Source organism: Thalassophryne amazonica, chromosome 2 (assembly GCF_902500255.1).
Source record: "Thalassophryne amazonica chromosome 2, fThaAma1.1, whole genome shotgun sequence".
In the NCBI taxonomy this organism is placed as follows: domain Eukaryota; kingdom Metazoa; phylum Chordata; class Actinopteri; order Batrachoidiformes; family Batrachoididae; genus Thalassophryne; species Thalassophryne amazonica.
Window position 1 is genome coordinate 113,471,187 of NC_047104.1, and position 9,688 is coordinate 113,480,874.

Sequence of the window (9,688 nt, forward strand, 5' to 3'; positions counted from 1 at the left end):
ATTCACGTCGGCAGTAATGACACCCGGTTACGCCAATCGGAGGTCACTAAAATTAACATTAAATCGGTGTGTAACTTTGCAAAAACAATGTCGGACTCTGTAGTTTTCTCTGGGCCCCTCCCCAATCGGACCGGGAGTGACATGTTTAGCCGCATGTTCTCCTTGAATTGCTGGCTGTCTGAGTGGTGTCCAAAAAATGAGGTGGGCTTCATAGATAATTGGCAAAGCTTCTGGGGAAAACCTGGTCTTGTTAGGAGAGACGGCATCCATCCCACTTTGGATGGAGCAGCTCTCATTTCTAGAAATCTGGCCAATTTTCTTAAATCCTCCAAACCGTGACTATCCAGGGTTGGGACCAGGAAGCAGAGTTGTAGTCTTACACACCTCTCTGCAGCTTCTCTCCCCCTGCCATCCCCTCATTACCCTATCCCCGTAGAGACGGTGCCTGCTCCCAGACTACCAATAACCAGCAAAAATCTATTTAAGCATAAAAATTCAAAAAGAAAAAATAATATAGCACCTTCAACTGCACCACAGACTAAAACAGTTAAATGTGGTCTATTAAACATTAGGTCTCGCTCTTCTAAGTCCCTGTTGGTAAATGATATAATAATTGATCAACATATTGATTTATTCTGCCTAACAGAAACCTGGTTACAGCAGGATGAATATGTTAGTTTAAATGAGTCAACACCCCCGAGTCACACTAACTGTCAGAATGCTCGTAGCACGGGCCGGGGCGGAGGATTAGCAGCAATCTTCCATTCCAGCTTATTAATTAATCAAAAACCCAGACAGAGCTTTAATTCATTTGAAAGCTTGTCTCTTAGTCTTGTCCATCCAAACTGGAAGTCCCAAAAACCAGTTTTATTTGTTATTATCTATCGTCCACCTGGTCGTTACTGTGAGTTTCTCTGTGAATTTTCAGACCTTTTGTCTGACTTAGTGCTTAGCTCAGATAAGATAATTATAGTGGGCGATTTTAACATCCACACAGATGCTGAGAATGACAGCCTCAACACTGCATTTAATCTATTATTAGACTCTATTGGCTTTGCTCAAAAAGTAAATGAGTCCACCCACCACTTTAATCATATCTTAGATCTTGTTCTGACTTATGGTATGGAAATAGAAGACTTAACAGTATTCCCTGAAAACTCCCTTCTGTCTGATCATTTCTTAATAACATTTACATTTACTCTGATGGACTACCCAGCAGTGGGGAATAAGTTTCATTACACTAGAAGTCTTTCAGAAAGCGCTGTAACTAGGTTTAAGGATATGATTCCTTCTTTATGTTCTCTAATGCCATATACCAACACAGTGCAGAGTAGCTACCTAAACTCTGTAAGGGAGATAGAGTATCTCGTCAGTAGTTTTACATCCTCATTGAAGACAACTTTGGATGCTGTAGCTCCTCTGAAAAAGAGAGCTTTAAATCAGAAGTGTCTGACTCCGTGGTATAACTCACAAACTCGTAGCTTAAAGCAGATAACCCGTAAGTTGGAGAGGAAATGGCGTCTCACTAATTTAGAAGATCTTCACTTAGCCTGGAAAAAGAGTCTGTTGCTCTATAAAAAAGCCCTCCGTAAAGCTAGGACATCTTTCTACTCATCACTAATTGAAGAAAATAAGAACAACCCCAGGTTTCTTTTCAGCACTGTAGCCAGGCTGACAAAGAGTCAGAGCTCTATTGAGCTGAGTATTCCATTAACTTTAACTAGTAATGACTTCATGACTTTCATTGCTAACAAAATTTTAACTATTAGAGAAAAAATTACTCATAACCATCCCAAAGACGTATCGTTATCTTTGGCTGCTTTCAGTGATGCCGGTATTTGGTTAGACTCTTTCTCTCCGATTGTTCTGTCTGAGTTATTTTCATTAGTTACTTCATCCAAACCATCAACATGTTTATTAGACCCCATTCCTACCAGGCTGCTCAAGGAAGCCCTACCATTATTTAATGCTTCGATCTTAAATATGATCAATCTATCTTTGTTAGTTGGCTATGTACCACAGGCTTTTAAGGTGGCAGTAATTAAACCATTACTTAAAAAGCCATCACTTGACCCAGCTATCTTAGCTAATTATAGGCCAATCTCCAACCTTCCTTTTCTCTCAAAAATTCTTGAAAGGGTAGTTGTAAAACAGCTAACTGATCATCTGCAGAGGAATGGTCTATTTGAAGAGTTTCAGTCAGGTTTTAGAATTCATCATAGTACAGAAACAGCATTAGTGAAGGTTACAAATGATCTTCTTATGGCCTCGGACAGTGGACTCATCTCTGTGCTTGTTCTGTTAGACCTCAGTGCTGCTTTTGATACTGTTGACCATAAAATTTTATTACAGAGATTAGAGCATGCCATAGGTATTAAAGGCACTGCGCTGCGGTGGTTTGAATCATATTTGTCTAATAGATTACAATTTGTTCATGTAAATGGGGAATCTTCTTCACAGACTAAAGTTAATTATGGAGTTCCACAAGGTTCTGTGCTAGGACCAATTTTATTCACTTTATACATGCTTCCCTTAGGCAGTATTATTAGACGGTATTGCTTAAATTTTCATTGTTACGCAGATGATACCCAGCTTTATCTATCCATGAAGCCAGAGGACACACACCAATTAGCTAAACTGCAGGATTGTCTTACAGACATAAAGACATGGATGACCTCTAATTTCCTGCTTTTAAACTCAGATAAAACTGAAGTTATTGTACTTGGCCCCACAAATCTTAGAAACATGGTGTCTAACCAGATCCTTACTCTGGATGGCATTACCCTGACCTCTAGTAATACTGTGAGAAATCTTGGAGTCATTTTTGATCAGGATATGTCATTCAAAGCGCATATTAAACAAATATGTAGGACTGCTTTTTTGCATTTACGCAATATCTCTAAAATCAGAAAGGTCTTGTCTCAGAGTGATGGTGAAAAACTAATTCATGCATTTATTTCCTGTAGGCTGGACTATTGTAATTCATTATTATCAGGTTGTCCTAAAAGTTCCCTAAAAAGCCTTCAGTTAATTCAAAATGCTGCAGCTAGAGTACTGACGGGGACTAGAAGGAGAGAGCATATCTCACCCATATTGGCCTCTCTTCATTGGCTTCCTGTTAATTCTAGAATAGAATTTAAAATTCTTCTTCTTACTTATAAGGTTTTGAATAATCAGGTCCCATCTTATCTTAGGGACCTCGTAGTACCATATCACCCCAATAGAGCGCTTCGCTCTCAGACTGCAGGCTTACTTGTAGTTCCTAGGGTTTGTAAGAGTAGAATGGGAGGCAGAGCCTTCAGCTTTCAGGCTCCTCTCCTGTGGAACCAGCTCCCAATTCAGATCAGGGAGACAGACACCCTCTCTACTTTTAAGATTAGGCTTAAAACTTTCCTTTTTGCTAAAGCTTATAGTTAGGGCTGGATCAGGTGACCCTGAACCATCCCTTAGTTATGCTGCTATAGACGTAGACTGCTGGGGGGTTCCCATGATGCACTGTTTCTTTCTCTTTTTGCTCTGTATGCACCACTCTGCATTTAATCATTAGTGATCGATCTCTGCTCCCCTCCACAGCATGTCTTTTTCCTGGTTCTCTCCCTCAGCCCCAACCAGTCCCAGCAGAAGACTGCCCCTCCCTGAGCCTGGTTCTGCTGGAGGTTTCTTCCTATTAAAAGGGAGTTTTTCCTTCCCACTGTAGCCAAGTGCTTGCTCACAGGGGGTCGTTTTGACCGTTGGGGTTTTACATAATTATTGTATGGCCTTGCCTTACAATATAAAGCGCCTTGGGGCAACTGTTTGTTGTGATTTGGCGCTATATAAAAAAATTGATTGAATTGATTATCCCAAACAGGTGAATTTATTAAACTAGGAAGAGCAGAAAGTTTAAATACGCACAGGCACCTTTCACCTTGAAACGTTTGTCTTCTGCGTGTGTTGTACTTATACATAGGGCGCAGGTGTTGGGCTATTACATACCATCACATTCAAACGTGCATAAAGTCCCTCATTATGTGTTTTAATGATGGTGGTGGACAGCGTGAACACAATGGTACCCCTGGCATCCAACTGGGTTGAGCTTTGGTGACTGTTAAGGCTATAGCATATGTACTTCAAATCATTTTCACACTCATCGAACGCTCAATATGGAGTGCGTCTCTGTGCATGACTCAGCACCTATAGGTGCCTTAGGTTTAGGAGTGGCTGGAAAAGGCCAAGGGAATGCCTACGTTTCACCTGGCTGTGGCAGATAGCGAAGCATACTGTGGCAGGGTCTCAGCCAGGTGTTAACTTTGATTCCCCGGGCGCTGGACTGTGGCTGCCCACTGCTCCTACTGGTTGGATTGTGTCTAACTGTAACTACAATGGATTAAATGTAGAGAACAAATTTCATTGTATGTATTTATGTATGTATATGTACAATGATAACAAAGGCTCCATTCATTCATTCATTCATTATGAAGCCTAAAAAAGACGAACCATTGATAGCGCCATATTTGATCTTCTATATACTCAATCCTGAACTGTGAAGATCAAAGGCATCCAGTCAAACATTCTCTATGCGTGAAGTGTCACAGATCAAATGATTGATCAGCTGATCAGAAGTACAAGTTTTCACAGCTTTTATAGGTGTAGTTCAAAATAAGACTCGACACCGACATCTCAATGAAAGAAACAAAAAAGTGATCAGGGGATGGATGTCAGATAGATATCAATGTTTGCAGCAATGATCAGCTTACTTTAAATCAAATCAAATCAATTTCATTTATATAGCGCCAAATCACAACAAACAGTTGCCCCAAGGCGCTTCATATTGCAAGGCAAAGCCATACAATAATTACAGAAAATCCCCAACGGTCAAAACTACCCCCTGTGAGCAAGCACTTGGCGACAGTGGGAAGGAAAAACTCCATTTAAACAGGAAGAAACCTCCAGCAGAACCAGGCTCAGGGAGGGGCAGTCTTCTGCTGGGACTGGTTGGGGCTGAGGGAGAGAACCAGGAAAAAGACATGCTGTGGAGGGGAGCAGAGATCAATCACTAATGATTAAATGCAGAGTGGTGCATACAGAGCAAAAAGAGAAAGAAACACTCAGTGCATCATGGGAACCCCCCAGCAGTCTAAGTCTATAGCAGCATAACTAAGGGATGGTTCAGGGTCACCTGATCCAGCCCTAACTATAAGCTTTAGCAAAAAGGAAAGTTTTAAGCCTAATCTTAAAAGTAGAGAGGGTGTCTGTCTCCCTGATCCGAATTGGGAGCTGGTTCCAGAGGAGAGGAGCCTGAAAGCTGAAGGCTCTGCCTCCCATTCTACTCTTACAAACCCTAGGAACTACAAGTAAGCCTGCAGTCTGAGAGCGAAGCGCTCTATTGGGGTGAAATGGTACTATGAGGTCCCTAAGATAAGATGGGACCTGATTATTCAAAACCTTATAAGTAATCAATCAATCAATCAACTTTTTTCTTGTATAGCGCCAAATCACAACAAACAGTTGCCCCAAGGCGCTCCACATTGCAAGGCAAGGCCATACAATAATTATGAAACACAGTCTACGTCTAAAGCAACATAACCAAGGGATGGTCCAGGGTCACCCGATCCAGCCCTAACTATAAGCCTTAGCGAAAAGGAACGTTTTAAGCCTAAACTTAAAAGTAGAGAGGGTATCTGTCTCCCTGATCTGAATTGGGAGCTGGTTCCACAGGAGAGGAGCCTGAAAGCTGAAGGCTCTGCCTCCCATTCTACTCTTACAAACCCTAGGAACTACAAGTAAGCCTGCAGTCTGAGAGCGAAGCGCTCTAATGGGGTAATATGGTACTACGAGGTCCCTAAGATAAGATGGGACCTGATTATTCAAAACCTTATAAGTAAGAAGAAGAATTTTAAATTCTATTCTAGCATTAACAGGAAGCCAATGAAGGGAGGCCAACACGGGTGAGATATGCTCTCTCCTGCTAGTCCCCGTCAGTACTCTAGCTGCAGCATTCTGAACCAACTGAAGGCTTTTTAGGGAACTTTTAGGACAACCTGATAATAATGAATTACAATAGTCCAGCCTAGAGGAAATAAATGCATGAATTAGTTTTTCAGCATCACTCTGAGACAAGACCTTTCTGATTTTAGAGATATTGCGTAAATGCAAAAAGGCAGTCCTACATATTTGTTTAATATGCGCTTTGAATGACATATCCTGATCAAAAATAACTCCAAGATTTCTCACAGTATTACTAGAGATCAGGGAAATGCCATCCAGAGTAACGATCTGGTTAGACACCATGCTTCTAAGATTTGTGGGGCCAAGTACAATAACTTCAGTTTTATCTGAGTTTAAAAGCAGGAAATTAGAGGTCATCCATGTCTTTATGTCTGTAAGACAATCCTGCAGTTTAGCTAATTGGTGCGTATCCTCTGGCTTCATGGATAGATAAAGCTGGATATCATCTGCGTAACAATGAAAATTTAAGCAATACCGTCTAATAATACTGCCCAAGGGAAGCATGTATAAAGTGAATAAAATTGGTCCTAGCACAGAACCTTGTGGAACTCCATAATTAACAAGATTCCCCATTTACATGAACAAACTGTAATCTATTAGACAAATATGATTCAAACCACCGCAGCGCAATGCCTTTAATACCTATGACATGCTCTAATCTCTGTAATAAAATTTTATGGTCAACAGTATCAAAAGCAGCACTGAGGTCCAACAGAACAAGCACAGAGATAAGTCCACTGTCCGAAGCCATAAGAAGATCATTTGTAACCTTCACTAATGCTGTTTCTGTACTATGATGAATTCTAAAACCTGACTGAAACTCTTCAAATAGACCATTCCTCTGCAGGTGATCAGTTAGTTAGCTGTTTTACAACTACCCTCTCAAGAATCTTTGAGAGAAAAGGAAGGTTGGAGATTGGCCTATAATTAGCTAAGATAGCTGGGTCAAGTGATGGCTTTTTAAGTAATGGTTTAATTACTGCCACCTTAAAGGCCTGTGGTACATAACCAACTAACAAAGATAGATTGATCATATTTAAGATTGAAGCATTAAATAATGGTAGGACTTCCTTGAGCAGCCTGGCAGGAATGGGGTCTAATAAGCATGTTGATGGTTTGGATGAAGTAACTAATGAAAATAACTCAGACAGAACAATCGGAGAGAAAGAGTCTAACCAAATACCGGCATCACTGAAAGCAGCCAAAGATAACGATACATCTTTGGGATGGTTATGAGTAATTTTTTCTCTAATAGTCAAAATTTTGTTAGCAAAGAAAGTCATGAAGTCATTACTAGTTAAAGTTAATGGAATACTCAGCTCAATAGAGCTCTGACTCTTTGTCAGCCTGGCTACAGTGCTGAAAAGAAACCTGGGGTTGTTCTTATTTTCTTCAATTAGTGATGAGTAGAAAGATGTCCTAGCTTCACGAAGGGCTTTCTTATAGAGCAACAAACTCTTTTTCCAGGCTAAGTGAAGATCTTCTAAATTAGTGAGACGCCATTTCCTCTCCAGCTTACGGGTTATCAGCTTTAAGCTACGAGTTTGTGAGTTATACCACGGAGTCAGACACTTCTGATTTAAAGTTCTCTTTTTCAGAGGAGCTACAGCATCCAAAGTTGTCTTCAATGAGGATGTAAAACTATTGACAAGATACTCTAACTCCCTTACAGAGTTTAGGTAGCTACTCTGCTCTGTGTTGGTATATGACATTAGAGAACATAAAGAAGGAATCATATCCTTAAACCTAGTTACAGCGCTTTCTGAAAGACTTCTAGTGTAATGAAACTTATTCCCCACTGCAGGGTAGTCCATCAGGGTAAATGTAAATGTTATTAAAAAATGATCAGACAAAAGGGAGTTTTCAGGGAATACTGTTAAGTCTTCTATTTCCATACCATAAGTCAGAACAAGATCTAAAATATGATTAAAGTGGTGGGTGGACTCATTTACTTTTTGAGCAAAGCCGATAGAGTCTAATAATAGATTAAATGCAGTGTTGAGGCTGTCATTCTCAGCATCTGTGTGGATGTTAAAATCGGCCACTATATGGACAAGACTAAGAGACAAGCTTTCAAATGAATTAAAGCTCTGTCTGGGTTTTTGATTAATTAATAAGCTGGAGTGGAAGATTGCTGCTAATCCTCCGCCTCGGCCCGTGCTACGAGCATTCTGGCAGTTAGTGTGACTCGGGGGTGTTGACTCATTTAAACTAACATATTCATCCTGCTGTAACCAGGTTTCTGTAAGGCAGAATAAATCAATATGTTGATCCATTATTATATCATTTACTAACAGGGACTTAGAAGAGAGAGATCTAATGTTTAATAGACCACATTTAACTGTTTTAGTCTGTGGTGCAGTTGAAAGTGCTATATTATTTTTTCTTTTTGAATTTTTATGCTTAAATAGATTTTTACTGGTTGTTGGTGGTCTGGGAGCAGGCACCGTCTCTACGGGGATGGGGTAATGAGGGGATGGCAGGGGGAGAGAAGCTGCAGAGAGGTGTGTAAGACTACAACTCTGCTTCCTGGTCCCAACCCTGGATAGTCACGGTTTGGAGGATTTAAGAAAATTGGCCAGATTTCTAGAAATGAGAGCTGCTCCATTCAAAGTGGGATGGATGCTGTCTCTCCTAACAAGACCAGGTTTTCCCCAGAAGCTTTGCCAATTATCTATGAAGCCCACCTCATTTTTTGGACACCACTCAGACAGCCAGCAATTCAAGGAGAACATGCGACTAAACATGTCACTCCCGGTCCGATTGGGGAGGGGCCCAGAGAAAACTACAGAGTCCGACATTGTTTTTGCAAAGTTACACACCGATTCAATATTAATTTTAGTGACCTCCGATTGGCGTAACCGGGTGTTATTACTGCCGACGTGAATTACAATCTTACCAAATTTACGCTTAGCCTTAGCCAGCAGTTTCAAATGTCCTTCAATGTCGCCTGCTGTGGCCCCCGGAGGACAACTGACTATGGTTGCTGGTGTCGCTAACTTCACATTTCTCAAAACAGAGTCGCCAATAACCAGAGTTTGATCCTCGGTGGGTGTGTCGCCGAGTGGGGAAAAACGGTTAGAGATGTGAACGGGTTGGCGGTGTACACGGGGCTCCTGTTTAGAACTACGCTTCCTCCTCACAGTCACCCAGTCGGCCTGCTTTCCCGGCTGCTCGGGATCTGCCGGGAGGGAACTAACGGCGGCTAAGCTACCTTGGTCCGCACCGACTACAGGGGCCTGGCTAGCTGTAGAATTTTCCAAGGTGCGGAGCCGAGTCTCCAATTCGCCCAGCCTGGCCTCCAAAGCTACGAATAAGCTACACTTATTACAAGTACCATTACTGCTAAAGGAGGCCGAGGAATAACTAAACATTTCACACCCAGAGCAGAAAAGTGCGGGAGAGACAGGAGAAGCCGCCATGCTAAATCGGCTAAGAGCTAGTAGCTGCGCTAAGCTAGCGGATTCCTAAAAACACGCAACGTGAATAATGTGTAAATAATTTAGAGGTGATTCAGCAGAGGGAGTGCTTTAGTTAAGGCACGTGAAGATTACACTGTGAAACAAATCATTATCTAGTTAACTAGATCAATCTAACTGCGCAGATTAAACAGCTAACAGATACAGCAAAACACCGCTGTGCTCCGGAACAGGAAGTGATACAATACCGCAGTGAGAGCCAACCACCAGTGGATAGACCT

General features: G+C 41.4%; 1 protein-coding gene across 1 annotated transcript in view; it reads right to left on the minus strand.

The window, feature by feature from the left end:
* Positions 1 to 3,768: 3,768 nt before the first annotated feature.
* acsf3 (acyl-CoA synthetase family member 3) overlaps positions 3,769 to 9,688 on the minus strand; it is a 114,608-nt gene continuing 108,688 nt past the window's right edge. Inside the window, exons 8-9 of the mRNA XM_034163388.1 lie at positions 9,687 to 9,688; positions 3,769 to 4,735 (exon numbers count right to left, since the gene is read on the minus strand). The exon at positions 9,687 to 9,688 is cut by the window's right edge and continues 297 nt beyond it. The gene's annotated coding sequence lies outside the window, so the exon portion shown is untranslated. The remainder of the gene's footprint in view (positions 4,736 to 9,686) is intronic.